This window comes from Pezoporus flaviventris, unplaced genomic scaffold, assembly GCF_033815535.1.
Source record: "Pezoporus flaviventris isolate CSIRO_AGI_PZ_B2104156 unplaced genomic scaffold, CSIRO_AGI_Pfla_v1 ptg000001l, whole genome shotgun sequence".
Lineage (NCBI taxonomy): Eukaryota > Metazoa > Chordata > Aves > Psittaciformes > Psittacidae > Pezoporus > Pezoporus flaviventris.
Window position 1 is genome coordinate 47,273,077 of NW_026892549.1, and position 16,672 is coordinate 47,289,748.

General features: G+C 41.1%; 1 protein-coding gene across 3 annotated transcripts in view; it reads right to left on the reverse strand.

Annotated features, from left to right (window-relative positions):
- The window catches only part of SPATS2L (spermatogenesis associated serine rich 2 like), an 84,103-nt gene that overhangs the window by 53,173 nt on the left and 14,258 nt on the right, over positions 1 to 16,672 (reverse strand). The window contains exon 2 of one of the 3 annotated variants that reach the window (XM_061456651.1): positions 11,090 to 11,147. The exons of 1 other annotated variant lie outside the window; for it this stretch is intronic. The gene's annotated coding sequence lies outside the window, so the exon portion shown is untranslated. Of the gene's footprint in view, positions 1 to 11,089; positions 11,216 to 16,672 lie in introns of those variants that run through there. One more of the 3 variants, XM_061456640.1, reaches the window with a different exon arrangement.

The following is a 16,672-nucleotide window of genomic DNA, read 5'->3' on the forward strand; positions in this document are numbered from 1 at the left end:
ACTGACAAAGAATCATCACAGCATCATTTAAGTTTCACTAGAAAAAAACATTTGCTTCCCCTGCCCAGCAACCCTCTTATGAGGGTATACATATATTCCATATGAATACGCAAACATTCTTACACCAGCAGTCACCTTCTGTACTTAACACAGTTAATAAACAACTTGCTTCCATGCAATGGGAGCAGTACTGCTTCCTTTGATGGCTACTTGGCTCCCACCCATAAAAAGGATCTTTGATTCATTATCTCAGATTCTGCATCTGTACATTAAAAATACATATAATACAAATATCCAAGACTGATTTTGTGTGGTCTATTATGATCCATTCACTGAGTCCAGAGGATGGCATCAACTATTCCAGGGTGACAACAAACTTAGGATGAGCGATCCCCAATCTCTTTGCATGGTGGGCAAGCAATTATAAGTCCTGAGACCTGTGGAGTTCATTACTGCTCACTTTCTCTTTTCTGCTATTTGACAAACTTGTATTAAATTGCATTTAATTCAATCATGGCAGTTCTAATGATATTATGAGTTAAAACCAAAAGATTGTCATGCAGTTGGCAAAACCAGAGATAAAGCTGCAAGGCAGATGAATCTCCCACCCCCCATCTTTTTCAGATGAGATAATAAGGATGAAGAGGTGTTCAAATTTCATGAAGTCACATTCCACTATAAAAAAAGCTAATCAAGTGTTTGTTAAAGACTGGATATTAAGTTTACTTGGTGCATTCTAAGAACACATTCTAGACAGTTCAGTAGTAGTTCAGTGTTCAGAAACTATGAATGTAATAAAATGTTTAATGAAACAATCATACTTTAAGTACAATAAATTTGAAAATAAGTACAGTTATTAAAAACAAAGCATTCTAAACACTTAAAAACATTCCCCAAACACATGTAACAGTATGTTTCTTAAACTAAACTAGTAATTCAGATTCAAAAAAGGTCAAATTCCTGGGAGTCTTGTTGCACAGTACCAGGTCTTTCCATGAAAGGGCATTTACATGATATAAGAGCTGTTTCCTAGTGAACAACCAAGTGACTTAAGCACAGCCTCTGAAAATTTCTCCCAACCTCTTTACCATACTGATCAGTAGCCAAACATTTCAAGCCAGACCCTCTCAGAAGCTGCACAACTTGTCATTTGAAGAGGAGTGCCAAAAAGCTGAAGCCAAGCTTCCCACCTCAACTAGTATATATCTCATCACGTGTTTAAACTCCGTATCCATTTGGGTTTGTGTCCTTGATGAGGTACACAATCTGATTTGACCTGAATAACTATCAAGTATGTCACTGAAAGGATGCTAGGGGTTGAATGCACATTCAGTTCAAAACTGAGGTTACAGTGTTTCCCATTCTTTTTGGCCCATACAATTTATACCACCCTTTTACCTAACAAGGAAACACTCAGCAGTGGCACTGAAACTCTACTCCACATTAAGAAGCTATCCTGAACTACAAAAATACTGAAATGCTGAAATATGATGAGTCAGCAGATCTCCCAACAATTTTTCATTTCAGAGTAGGAAATCATCATTCATTAAAATCAGAACTTCAGAAAGAATGATGAGTCCTGTCCTATAAATCCATCTGATATTTAACCAAAATGAAACAGATCAAACAGAAGAGACTGAAAAAATCATCCCATCAGCCCAGGGACAAGACAATGTCTTTAGCCTACAAACACTGAAGATCTATGTACATGTTCCAAACAAGTCTCCTGCTACACTAGAATCATGCTTTAACCCCTGGGCCATTCTTAAGAGAAGGGGAATTTCTCTAAATATTTTTCATCATCTCCTCAAACCCATTTACTAGTTTCCCGGAACCAGTAAAGAGCAAACAAAGGTATTGCCCCACTCCAGAGGTTCAAAGGCAAAAATCACAGCATCATTCCGTCAATACCATATCTACCAGGGGGTGCTCAGGATAAAGTAGCAACTTGCTTGGCTACCAATGCTCTCCACTCTAGGGACTGCACCCAGGGGCTTTAATATCCTTCCCATTCAGCCACAGAATCACTGCTGCGGACCTAGAGCCTATGTTCTGCTGGCTGGCATCCTAGAGGAGCATCACTCTGATTTAGCATAAACTTAAGATGTCAAAAATTGCTGCATTTACTACATATATCTCACCAGTAGGGCTGAGCCAAATTTAGAATATGGGGATTCAGCTACACGACCAGTAAAATGCTCCTCTCTGGTATGCAGGAAGGATGGAGGATATGGAAAGAAAGCTTCTTCTGACTGAGAAAATTCTCTTTCTACAGCAGTGCTTGCCAGTATAAACATCAGCATCTTGCTCTTCCTCAAGCTACTGAAGGAATCTTGCCAAATGTACTGATAAAGAACAGTGAAATAGTCAAATACAATCTACTCAAATTCTACATTTGCGTGAACTTCCTGCAAAACCAAAAGACAATACAGAAGGTTAACTTTCAGTTTTTACCTACTAGGTAGTATTGTCCAAGTCATTCTTGCCAGGTGCTCAGATCATTACAAGTCATTTATGCTGGCTTCTATTTCAGCTCAGAACAGCATGCCAAGAGACAGTGCCAGTTAATTTGCTTCTGCAGTTGCCCAAATGTGGACTGCTAGAAGCGTATGGCATGCGAATGCTAACAGCAAAGTATGTAATGGAGTAGTATACCTTGCCTCAATCACAGTGGTTTCTCTAAACAGTAAGAGCAGAGGAACAAAAGTGAATGTCAGGAGAAGTTCAAATTTACACTTTAGATGTTAAGAAATAAAATTACCACAAGGAATTAAACTTCTACCAGCAGCCCTGTACAGTGTAATTGTTACAGCAAATTCTCATAATCTTGGAATAAATATCAGGTTCAAAGAAAGTCCTAGAGCTATTCGCATTTCAGGCTTCTATTAAGTTTTCCAATACTTAATACACTGAAGAGCCAGTTTACCATTGCTAGATGCACAGGGCTGATTCTCAGCAAATGCAGATTGGAGCAACTCCTTTTCAGTTCAAGGAGCTACATGGACTTGAACCAGCTTCTTGCTAGTTCCACAGGACAAAACAGCAGAACAACCCCCCCCCACCCAGCCCTGGCTGCAGACATAGAGGAGGAGCCTCTGGACAGTGGCATTTTGAGCACAGTTGGCAGAACTGGGCTCGACAAGCACACAGGGAAGCATCGTGCTCATGATGATGAGATGGCAAGTTTATGGTGAGCTTAGGGAAGAACTTTACCAGAGCTCTGAGAGAGCTCCCTGAAATAAAGTACCTTTGATGAAAACTTATAAAACCAGATACTCAACTGGAGGCCCTAATGCAGCCAGCCCCAGGTGACTAACGTATGTTCAAAGTGTATGTAAGCATACTCTATGAGTCACTGAGTTTATGCATATGCTTGAGGTAAGTATTTGATCTAAAGGTGTCAGAGCAGCCTGAACGTTCCAAAACTGAACACTAAAATTAAATGAAGCCTTTAATTTTCTAAGACCAAGTCACCCCATATAGGTCCTTTGAAGAATATGCAAGGTTTTCCTTGAACAATATTCTATTTTATATATATATATATGCACACACACACAAAATGCATGCACATAAACTCTTAAAAATGCTTACAAGTTCCTCTATTAAAATGACCCGATGTATGCCCAAGATAAACAGACACAGGCCCAGCAGTATTCCCATGTTAACAGCACCCATAGGGAGTCACTGGAAACAATACCCCTGATATTTTGGTAGTCCCAGATTCATAACAAATGCTAGATGCCTTCTCCTCCCCCACCTTCCTACTCCTAAGGAAAATGGTGATTTTCTATGTTAACAAAAGCTATTCCTGGAAACAACAGCAGCATATAAACAAATTAACCTATAATTACTTATTGTTCAGACAGCCCTTCAACCTAATTACTATTACATATTGAAATAAGTTCCTTTTACAGTATTTACTGGGCTTTGAACTGCACTTTTTTAAAGCAAAAAAGGAAACATATTATTCTTTTCAGCTGAAACCCATGCTACCCAGGCACATCAAAATTAACTGTAAAAGTACATTCACTCAGTGCAGACTGCGTACTGCCAAAGATACGCAAAGGCACCTCAACCCCCACATCCACCCCAACAGTCAGGAGACAATACCAGAACACTCTCCTGCTTCTGAAGGTCAGCAGCGCATAAAGTGTTGCTTGATAAGCATGAACTGAGGCCCTTGTTTAGCCAGGCATGAGGGGGCTTCAAAAAGAAAAAAATAAATTACACGTTTCTTAACTTGACAAAGGCAATCCTGACACAGAACGCTGTTTGACTATCCATGGGAATGAACATATGGGCAGTAAATGGAGTAATTTCATCAATGGAATAAAAAGAAAGGTATTTTGTTCAGCTGTTGAGGAACATTTTAAAGAGAATAATGTACGCTATATTTTGAAGACAGGTAAGATCAGTTACACTATACAGCATAGATACGTAACTCTTGGGCATTTCTCAGCTCCTCTGTTTTTTCCCATTCACTGGAGGCAATCCTTGGCATGCCAGAATCCATGAACTTATAAAATCTGTGGCACATTAGACAGACCTTTGCTTTGCATCTGTCTGGAATTTCTGCAAAGGAATATTTAGCATAGCTTTCTAGGATGAAATAATATACCACTTCCTCCACAGAATCTATTGTTCAAAAGCATCAAATTAAGCTCTCATTTGCAGTTACCAGCAAGGCCCTAACTGTTGAAACTGTCAGCGTGCTAAAGGATACCATTTCCACTTTTCTTAGGCAAAAATGGACAGCAGTACATTTCAGATAAGTGCTGTATTGGGTTTGTGTGGCAAGGTTTTGGTAGCGGGGGGCTACAGGAGTGGCTTCTGTGAGAAGCTTCTAGAAGCTTCCCCCCTGTGTCCTACAGAACCAATGCCAGCTGGCTCCAAGGCAGACCCACCTGCAATGGTGGTAGCATCTCCATGAGAACACATTTAAGAAGTGGAAAGAGCTACTGAGCAGCAGCAATTGCAGCTGGAGAGAGCAGCAAGAATATGTGAGAGCAACAGCTCTGCACACTTCAAGATCAGTGCAGAAGGAGGGGAGGAGGCTCTCCAAGCACCAGAGCAGGGATTCCCCTGCAGCCCCTGAAGAAGACTGTGGTGAGGCAGGCTGTGCCCATGCAGCCCATGGAGGGGTGGATATCTGCTCCCCCACAATGGGGAAGCAGATATCCACTTGCAGCCCATGGAGGACCCCACACCAGAGCAGCTGGGTGCCCAATGCAGACTGTGATCCCATAAGAAGCCTGCACTGAAGTAGGCTCTTGGGAGGACCTGTGGACCCATGCTGAGAGAAGCCCATGCTGGGACAGGTTTGCTGGCAGGACTTGTGACCCCATGAAGCAACCTGCCCCTGAAGGACTGCACCCAAGGAAGGGACTCACCTCCATGGCATGAACCCCATGCTGGAGCAGGGGAAGAGCATGAGGAGTCCTCCCCCTGAAGAGGCAGATAACATGCGATGAAATGACCGTAACCCCCATTAACCATGCCTGGCAGGAAGGAGATGGAGAATTCAGGACTAAAGCCCATGAAGAAGGGAGGGGTAGAGGGATGGTGTTTTAAGATTAAGGGTTTATTTCTCAATATCCTGCTCCGATTTGATTGGTCTTTTTTGCCCATGACGGTAATTGCCGAGTGTTCTCCCCGACCCACGAGCCTTTTGCTGTTTTTCCTCTCCACTTGTCCAGTTAAGGAGAGGGAATGATGAAGCAGCTTTGGTGGGCACCTGGCATCCAGTCGGGATCAACTCGCCAGAAGTACACAGAAAAGCATGTTTTGTATAGAACTTCAAAGTTGTCCTAACTGCTCTTCCCACTTCTGTTAATTAGTGACCTTACAATAGCATTTACAAGCTCCTATATATTGCATGCAGGCACTATTAAAGAAACAGTGGCAGTTAACAGAGTTACCACACTAAGCAAGCCGAATGCTCAGGATCTCAGTTTGCTCTAACCACCCTGTAAGCTGTAAGAACTGGCAGACAATAAAGTGGGCTGGCCAGGAATTTTCCAATCAAACCAGGGTTTTGATGGGGCGGGTGGAGTTACTTCATCATAACAAACATTTCTCAAACATCTGCTGAACAAGGCGCCTCCAAAAAAACTAATCAAATTCCCTATGAGCCAGTTATCCTTCTCCGGATCCCACAGCAAAACTTGGGATAAGTGAAGTTCAACTTATCAAAGCAGGAAGTTACTGTGGCTTGTGCACTCAAGTCAGAAGCAGAAGAGCTGACCAGTCATTATTGTCAAATAAGGCCTTATATCAGTTATGCCTTTCCTTCACTCTTCAAGAGCCATTCAAAGTAAATGCAAAGGTAATTATTCCTGAACAGCTAGTCTTTTAAGTGCCTGACTATATTTTCATGAAGCCACTCACTAAGTTATCCTCATGCACACAGAGCATCAGTCACTGGCAGTCACTCGCACTCATTTCTTGCTGTAGGCAGAACCACATAGTCAGAACCTCCACAGATTCACATTTAGCCACATAGCAAAACACACAGGGCTGGCTCCGCACGCAGCAGATGTGAGCTGCAACCAGATTCTGTGGTTAAGAGAGCACTATCACTGGCATCCACAGAACTAAGGATTTTGGCTGGAGAGAGTTAGCTTTATAACTGCTCAATATTTGGACTCTCCCCTCTAACAGCGGGCAGGGAGTTGGGAAGAAAGAAGAAAGAAAAGAAAAAAGACCCATGTATGAGAAGCAATTTGCACAGGACTGTGAGAAGCAATTCACACAGGATGAGACTCAGCCCCACTGGCTGTCTTCCTTAAACTATGCAAGTTCCCAATAATATTGACAGAGGTAGAGCTGTTCCAAGAGCTGAACTTTATCCATCATTATTTTTTCCAGGGGTTCTGCTCATTAACTGAGACTAGACAGTCTAGCCATCTTGCTCACAATCACAGCACAGCGAGCAGGGAATGCTCTGGCTCTTTCTAAAACTGCCTGAACCATGCAGTTGGAGGAAAAATACAAGAACTCTTCCACCACTTTATCCCCACATACACCCTGCTTTTGGACAGGGCACAAATTACTGCCCTGATCCTCCATTCTAGCAGAATGTACACTCCATCCTACCACCCTCAGAGAAGGTGTTCGTTCCTCTGCTTCTGAGGATAAAGATATGCACAGGTCTTCTAACCTACTCTAAGTGCCTGCTCCACAGAGAAGACAAAAACACAAGCTACCACTGGCAAAGAAAAACTATTTGCTCTGATTATGAACCCTTACAGGATGAACTATTTCAGAACATAATGGAGAGGAGCAATTCTGTCCTGCCTTCACTGTAGGATGGTTTTTTATCATTTCACTCTTCTCCATCATTCAAGGAAACCGTCATTCAAGTCAGTGCTTCAGTACTGACAAGCCATGAGAAATTACATACCACCTTTTATGAAGACATTGAAATTTCAGTTTCACCACATGACCAACCAAATCCCACATCATATCTCTCCCAGAATTGAATAGCATCAACTGACAAATCCAGTAAGAGATTTGAAGGTGGCCACTTAGCAGTCTTACTTTCAGACTGGTCACACTGCTATACATTTACCAAAGTCTTTGCAATGTTTTCACCGTGAGGAACAAATGCTTTATCCATCTTAACATTAACAGAAGTGGAATAAAAAGGGGACAGCAGTAACAACAGAGCAGTCCAAGCTGCTAAAAATAAAGAATCTCAAGAGCCTCCTTTAACCTCGATGATTTCCTCAGAAAATGCTGTGAAAGCTCAACCTTCAGTTTCACACTTTGATATTGATCAAAGCGAACGCTGAAATCTAATCTGAATTATTTCTTGAGCTCTCTATGTCACACAGCTGCCAGTTTTTCTTCATTGACAGCAGCATACATGATCAAAAGCAAAGGCAGAAAATTCAGATTTATACATACAAGACGCACCTATAGTTAATTACAGAACTACCCACTTCTGAGATAACTTGCTCAGTGCGAACATTGGACCTTTCTTCAGAATTAATTTTGCAGGACAGGACAGTCAGCTTAGACATACAGCCCCTATTCAGAAAAGCACTCAAGTGCTACTGAATTCCATGACATTCCATTAAATTTAAACAGATCTTTTGAGACATTTTTCAGAGAAAAATGAGATTCAGCTCATGCTTTTTGAACTGTTTCAGAAGTACTCATGATACTAATGAAAATGTCACATATGCACATACTAGAATTTTTTTTAATCAAGAAAACTGTTTTTATGATCTTACAGTAGGATTTTGTTCTTCTAATAATTCTTTTTTTAGTGCTACATTAAAAATTAAGTAAGCATACTGAGTCTGGCTGGGATGAAGTTAACTTTCTCCACAGTAGCCCATGTGGTGCTGTGCTACAACAGCGCTGATAACACAGCAGTGTTGTGGCTATTGCTGAGCTGTGCTCTCACTGTCAAGGCCTTCTCTGCTTCCCACTACTCCCCACAGCCAGTAGGCTGAGGGTGGACAAGAGGCTGGCCCAGACTGGCCAAAGGGACATTCCATACCACGCATCCTCAGAAATAGAATATAAACTGAGGTAGAGGAAGGAAAAGATAGGGTTTTGCTTCCAAAGCAGTTGTTTAGAGATTGCCTGGGTATTGGGCTGCCTATGAGAGATAGTATTTGATCTCCTTTGCTCCACTTGTGTGTGTTGTGCTTCCATATCCCCTACATCCCCATTTTCTTCACTTATTTAACTGGGGGGTTTGTTGTTGTTGTTGGATTTTTTTGCTTGGTTGGTTTTGTTTTGTTTTTTTTTCACTCAAAACTCAAGTCTTTGCTTGAATTTTTGTTCTTTCCGTTTTTTCCCTTTGTTTCCACTGTGGAGAGTGAGCAAGGAGCTATGTGGGTGCCTAGCTGCTGGCCAGGGTAAATCCATCACATACAGAAAACCCACTCCACATTGGTGTATGACACTGTTTTCAGATTCTGATGTATAACTTGACCCAGTATTCACTGTCTATAATATTCTATTAATTCTGTAGGTATTTGTGTGGCACTTCACATCCAAGTATCTGAGCCGAGCGTAATCTTCAGCACAACTCTACAGTCTGGGGAAGCATTTATTATTAATATCACTTCACTGATGGTAGAAAGGTCAAGACAGTCTACGGAAAAAGATTCTCAGAGTTGATTAGAAGTTTGGCCTCATTTCCAGGAAGAACATTCATATGCACCGGCCACCTTTTAACAGCAACCTGAAAGTTTCTCAGAACTGGAAAACAAGAAGGCTTCACTGACCTCCCTACTACTGCCCCTGCAAGTACACGACCTGGTTCACAAACATGGATCTTCACTAACAAGCCAGCAACAATTTCCTTATTTTCAGAGCCACAAGACACTATTCTGATGTAGAAGACCAAGAACAGCTGAAAAACTACCCTCTTTTCACTGCAATCATTGAACACCAGCACTGCTCTTCTGAGAAATCCCTGTGCTATGTAACACTGCTGACAAGGGTGGAGATGCTTCCAAGGTATCTTGCTCTCTAGGCAGGCCATCTGTTTCTGAGAGCTCAAGGTCTGGTCAGGAACTGACCTGATGATTCACTTAGCTGTAGTAAATAAAGCTCATAGCCAGACAAGTAATATTTCATCACGCACTTGGCCACATTTGGGATCAGCAGATGTGCAAGAACTACTTTGGGCATCCGTATCTTTTTTTATCCTTTCGTTTGAGGAAGTCACACACTGTTTCAGTAGAAAACACTACTGAGTTCAGCACACTGAACTATTAACCAACAGACTGATTCTAGCCAGCCACTCCCTGCCCTGCAAGCCTCACATTACCAAAAGCTTTGGAATTTTGCCATGTAGCAGCTCTGTTAAAAAAAAAAATAATTAAATTCAAGCAGAAAGGAAATCCTTAAGAAACAGTGTAAGCGCCCTCCACCAAAGAAACAGTGTGCATGCAGTGAGTAATGTGCAAATGAGTCCTCCTCCTGCCTGTTTATTATAAAGTCTGAGTATTTTATGAACCTCAATACGTAACCTATTTATCATCTTGACACCCGTGCTCAAGTGCAGTAGTACTGTTATCTCACTTTACAGATTTAAAAATGAGGCATTGAGCAATTCACTGAAGATTTCTCAGGAAACTGTTCATAGGGAACACAATCCAGATGTCCTTAGCTGCAAGTAAACTGGAGAACCTTGAAGACATTTGGAAAAAATGGTCATTCCCACCAGAATTACACAGAATGATGAGGTCATGAGCCTACTTGTTAGATTCAGGTTCGAAACAGACTTATGCCTTTGTAATATGCTGGACAGAGAGAAAACGCCTGCTTTCAGACACAACAGCAACAGGAATACTTGGTATGCTTAAGTATTTTCTTCAGAACAAAGGCAGTTGGTTCAGACCATCTCTGAACTGAGGCAATTGCAGAGATCATATTTCTCAGTTTTGTAGTCTGTTGATTTATCCAATTTATTTTTTTGTATTACTACAAAACTGCCCTTTCCTACCTGAACATCACCTTGGACTAAGTGAGAGATGATTTCAGAATACCAGTTCAGCAGGATTTTCAGCTGCAAACCATGATACATCTTTACAGCAGTTCACACAATTAAAAAAGGATGAAGAGAAGCAGTAGGACAATATCCTATGAGCTGGTCAACTTAATGACACAGAGAAAGAAGATAAAGGAAAGAAATTTATCTGCAGTGATGAAACATAAGACTGCAAGCAAAACGGGAACCAAAGCAGCTTCTAAGATGTTCAGATAGACTCCACTGCCCTGGTGAAAGGAGCCCCCAAAATTCCCGGTTTCTTGTTCCCAAACTGACAGACCTATAAAGTACCTTCCTATTTGTTATCTATCACGCAGATGCACAATGTGAAAGCAGATATGTGCTTACCCGCTAATCTGTGTCTTTGTAAGAAGTCAAAGCTACACAGTAAGGAATTCCGAAAGCATCATTTTATTAGTTGTTGCATTTTTCCGTCCATTCTGTCTGGCCCCCACACCCACAATCACTATGGAATGTGGTGCTATGATTGCAAGTCTGACTTGCAAGTTTCTGAACTTACCGAGTCACATGTCAGTCACAATGATTAGCAAAGAGATAAAGAAGCTATCTTACCACTGTGAATGACTTCAGTTTCTGTTCTTATTCTGTCTTCTCCAATAGATTCTATTTCCTGCAAAAAACAGCTGGAAGTTAAAAAGAAAGTAATTAGTTAATTTACTCTTGATTTACTTTACTGCTCTCTCCTGACAGGAGACTTTAGCGCAAAAAAAACATCCCTCATCACCTTACTGCTCTGGTCAACATGTGGGGGTGCTGACAGATGCCCTTACAAGTTCTTACAGGGCTTATCTTCACTGCCATGCAAGCGTAGGCAATTAACTAAGCCTTGCTGTTAGCCCATTCCTGACCATATACAATTCTCCCAGCTAAAACAAACCCACTTTTAAAACTAACACTTTAAACTCAAACAGCCAGCGCATGAGGATGCGCAGAAAGATAAACCTAAGCAATGTGAACCTCTCTACCCATTAATGCAAGAGGGCCATACCTGCAAGTTACAGAAACTCACCAGTTACTAATCAAATCCCTCTGAGCAATACCAGTGCAGTTTCAGTTAGGTCTTCTCCAATAAAGCAACACTATTATCTCAAGAACACTAACTCAGCTGAAATAAAGGGAAGTGCCAAGAGTGACACCAGCACTTTGCTCACAGTAGAAGGCCTTTGCCGATTTGCATACAAATTTCAGAGGATTTTCCCTCCAAATTAAAAACATACAACTACATGGACAGCTGAGTGCCTATTTATGGACACAACAGATGAATGAAAACTGATTTCCTGGTTTCATTAGCAGAAGGGGGTGGGGGTGGGGGAGGGGCAGAGAGCAAAGATAAGTTTTGTACTCTCTTCTGCAGTTACAAGGAGAAGGCAGCCATGAACTGGTCTATGATTTAACTATGCATGCGAGACAGGAATTATTCCTTTCCAGTTGCTACTTGAGTCATCCTGACTGCTGAAATCAGCCTGTACTGGATTGTCTTTGCAAACTTATTTTTCCTTCTGAATTACAAAATACTCTGTAACAGACTAGAAGAGTGTGACTGCTGTCCTATTTAATTCATTTTATCCTTATTGAAACGACATACTTTGCCAAAGCGAAGCTTTGGAGTGCAAAAGTCCTGTCAGTCACAGGTTTCATTTTAAAGGAAGGTAGGAAGTTCTTAAGTGCTTCTGCATCTGAAAGAGCCAGATGTTCCCTGCAGCACTTCACCTACCAAAGGCTCCCACAACAAAGCCTCTCGCAGCTTAGGTCCCAAAATCCACTGCAATCTAAACACACATTTCTGCATGGCTTGCTGAGTCACAGTTATGTTCAAAATCAAAGGAATGAATGGAGCAATTTGAAATGTGATGCTTCAATGAAGAAATACAAGAACTCGCACATGTCACAGTGTTAAAGAGCATTTACTGCAGTTAGAAGCAATCTACACAACAGGCACAGATCCATGAGATGAATAGAGGGGCTAGAAACCAGGTGAGGGAAGCATAGCCACTTCCTTGCCTTTGGTCACAATACCCTAAGCAAGAGCTCAGGAAGAGGCCTATGCTATAGCCCACCAGTGCTTTGTTCTCCAAGCAAGCAAGGGGAAGACTTAGCTATTTATTCCCTTCAGAAGGGCACCAGGAAGAGCTGAGAATAAGAGATGTCGTGCATCCCTTTTGCCCAGTGAGCACCTGAATTAAGACAGAGAAACACAGCAACATTGCTAATAGTTACAGCATTTCTTATATAAACATATGGCCATCTAACTCCTTCCAGTAACATCTGCAGTATTTTTAGGATTTAAACAGAACAAATCATATCATGCATATTCCCCCCCCCCCCCCCCCCCGCTCAGTGAGTTCTTTTAACAATTTTTGTCCTTGGAACTTCATGAAATATTGAAGACCAAAGTGACAGGTAATCTCAGAATCCCATTTCTTGATGTGGTCTCGGGTATAAAATATGGTCACTGGTATGAAATTATTCAAGTTAGAATTGTAATTCTTGTATAGGACAGCTATGTACCTTATGTAAAATTAAATACACGTTTTATTGGATGCTGTTAAGGTTTGTTCTTTCCAAGCAATACCATATCTATGAAGCCTGACTAAGATGTAATACCTTGAAAAAAATTAAATGGATTCTTACAGGACAAGTCTCAATAAATTCGATTACCTTCCTACTCACCATTTTGTCCTTACTCAATGTTCCACGGCATACCATCAAAGAAAACATTATGCAGGAAATAATGACTCGAGAGAGGAGAATGGAAATCAGGAGTAAAGGTACAACACTTAAAAGGAAACTTAGTTCACCTCCTTATTATCAAATAAAATACTGTTGCTTAACATCTGCAAATGCTTAAGGTAATCTCCCATCATAATGAAAGATTAAATCTTAAGGTGTTTTTTAGATTCAAACAACAATGACCCTGAAACAGGAAAGCATGCTCTGTACAGACTTTAAAAACAGTGGCCCATACCCCCTCTGTGGCAGAGCTACGACCAGCAAGACCATCCATGTGGAAATGACATGACACACCCTCTCAGAACCTCCAATGCATTGTCCCCCAGTGCAGGGTACAAAAAGAAGCAGAGCTTCAGGTATCATACCACCAGATGCAATATCTGAAGCAGAGCTCAGCAACAAACAACTGCACCAAAACTAACATAAGCTAAAAAAAGCAGCAGGAATCAGTGCTCCAGCCCTGAAGAACATATAAATATACCGAACACTTAAATCCCTTCCCATCTTGAACTGACCTTTTTTAACAGTTCCCTAATCCTAGTATTAAAGTGATAGGACACAAAAAAGCATCAGAACCAGATACTAATATTAAATCTAGATCACAACAGCTATTCATAAAGTTGCAGGTCTTGAAGAATCTAAAGAGTGGAATCAAAGCATAGTATGAGGTATGTAACACTCTGACCAGCAGTCCTCATCCTGTTTAAATACTCTTTGGAAGAGCAAAACAAGTTCTCTGACCACTTCTCTTCTTATGCTTAACCCTGACCCCCAACCTTAACCTGAAGTTTCACAATACACCTGTCACACAGAAGAGCTCAAAACACTAAACATGCCACTCTGCTAATTCCACTGTAGGATCTAGAAGGTTTATAGGTCTAACAGTAAACATAACCTTCAATCCCTCCATTCCTCAGTACATATCCTAAACAGAGTCCAAAATACAGTGCAAAGTATAGCCCAGTGCCAAAGATTAGCATTGTAGTTACCTGAAAGTTACTTGAAAGTGCCTAAATCACCTCCTACCTTTGTGGGAGCCAGCAGTAAATTAAAGTCCTCCAGTCCCAAATCAAAATCTCAACTTAAAACATAGCTATCATCCACCACAACACCAAATTTAAGCAGAAGCCTCAAGATCCTACCTGCAGCAGCCTGCATACAAGCAGAGTGATACTGCAGGGCTGAACATTAAACTGAACTCAACACAACAGATTCACAAGCTCAAAGACTACCATAATGAGTGGACGACTCTGCTAGTTTTCAGGGTCCACTGTTCAGAGTTACCTCTAATATTGGTCTCTACCTGTTACTTCTACATTTAATGTACCTTTAATGTTAATAATAGTTTGATCTGGTTTTGTGTTTTCTTTGTGTGTGTGGTTTTTTCATTCACTTTTTTTCCTTCTCTCCTCTCCCCTTTTCCTAAAAATTAAAAGCTAGGTTTATTGCTGGAATCAAAGGCATGCCACACTGTGATAAATGCTGGTAACACAAGGATACAATGGATTACAGCTATTTTTCGTTCCAGGATATTTCTCTGGTGAGGCCACTGATAGAACATCTAATGTGAGAAACAACAGAAGGCAAGGAATCTTCTATTGAATGCTGACACGACTGACTGTAGAGGCTATTTGGAGTCTGCTAGTATATACACACACACAAAAAGTAAGATGTCATTAAGGGTTTTGGCAGTTGTTTTTTTCTGAACCTGTTTTGTTTTTTTATTTTGGCCTGGCTAGTGAGTCAATCACACTTCCCCAATTGCCAGTGCAGTTATTTAGCACATGGAAAGCAAACCTGCACGTCTTTTGACACATGGTCAAATCTTAAGACATTTAGCCTCAACCTTATGCCCAACAGACTTTAAGCTCTGATGTAGTCAAAGTAAATAAGGGGTGCTCCTTGTCTGGCACTGCTACACTTCAATACAGTTGCAAGATTCCTGTTTTGCATCTCAGTATTCAGTGAATTAATAACAACATCCTCCAAAGCTGCACTCTGCCTGCCTTTCCAACTAACCCACGGTGTTGCATTTTGTACACTGCAGTTTCTAACTCCAGCCAGGGAATGCACTGTTAAGCATACTCAGCAGCATCCAGCCTTCAGAAGACAATTCATATTGACATTTACAACACACATTTCTTACTACAACAAAAGATGCATAAGATTATAAAACAGCATAAGCTCCCTGACTAAAAGCACCCTAATCTGATATTCGTCCAAGATTTTATAGCAAAAGAATCTGTTGACTCTAGGACTGGGAAACAACCAAACAAAAGCTTCAGAACTGGACCAGCTCTCATCCTATGCCAGGTTTCTGTTCAGTGACACTAATAGGATAATAATATCACAGTAGGGCAAAGGAGAGGATCTATGTTCAACACTGGTCCAGGAGGGAACTACAGTAAATGAAGAACAGCTGCAATAAGGAAGAAAACCTGCAAATGCTGTGTAGTCTTGTCAAGAGGAAAAACTGTTCCTGAAGGTTCTCATAGCATAGAGCCAGCAATACAATCAGACATACCACTGGCACCACTTTCAGCCAGTTTCACTGGCACAGTTTCAGCCAGCATGAAATAGCATGGTTTAAAAACCAAACCAACTCTGGTGTTTACTATGATCTATACATTTTAAAAGACTTGAATATCCAGTCCTTCTAGCCTATGAAGGTCTTCCTGGTTGTGTGGGAACTTCGCTGTGAGCAAAAGCATCAAGATGGGCCTCAGACTCTTTATAGATACACATTTTTTAAAAAGTCCGGATGCAGAAGTCTGTAAGTACCTTTATTCCCAACAGTGATCTGTCATTATTTTAGTCTGTTATTCCTCCTAACTTAATTCCAGTCAACATTTTCCTCCCAAAGAATTAAGGGCCTAATCCAGTTCCTACTGACAGAACTGAAGCTGGAATGGACCTGTAACACAGACACACGAGCCATATAACACTGAAAATTCAACATCGCAGTTACACACCAGATGAGAAATCTCTCTTAAAAAGACCACTGTCAGAAGAACATGACCCACCGGAAACCCAAAATGGTTAGAAGACTGAGTTGTGGACCCCACTAAAGCACTAGCTCTCAGACAATGAGCATAAGGCCGCACTTAGCAGTGCAGAATTGTTGCCCGCTTCCTATACTTTCCATACTTTTGATAGATGGGGATAGCTTTTTCCACAGCTGGGAATGTTCTACTTGGATGTGTTTATTTTTTCCTCAGTCTCTGGCTGACTCAGATATCTCCATTTATTTTAAGTTTCTCCACTCTCAGAAACAGTAAGATGGTTTCAGTAACCAACTCTAAATATACTGTTAATGACCCTAGTAGATTTAGGGAAAGCTCTCCGTTCACCAAGAAACTCATCCACATCTTCCCAGAGAAGCCTTATTTGGGGAATTAACTTCAT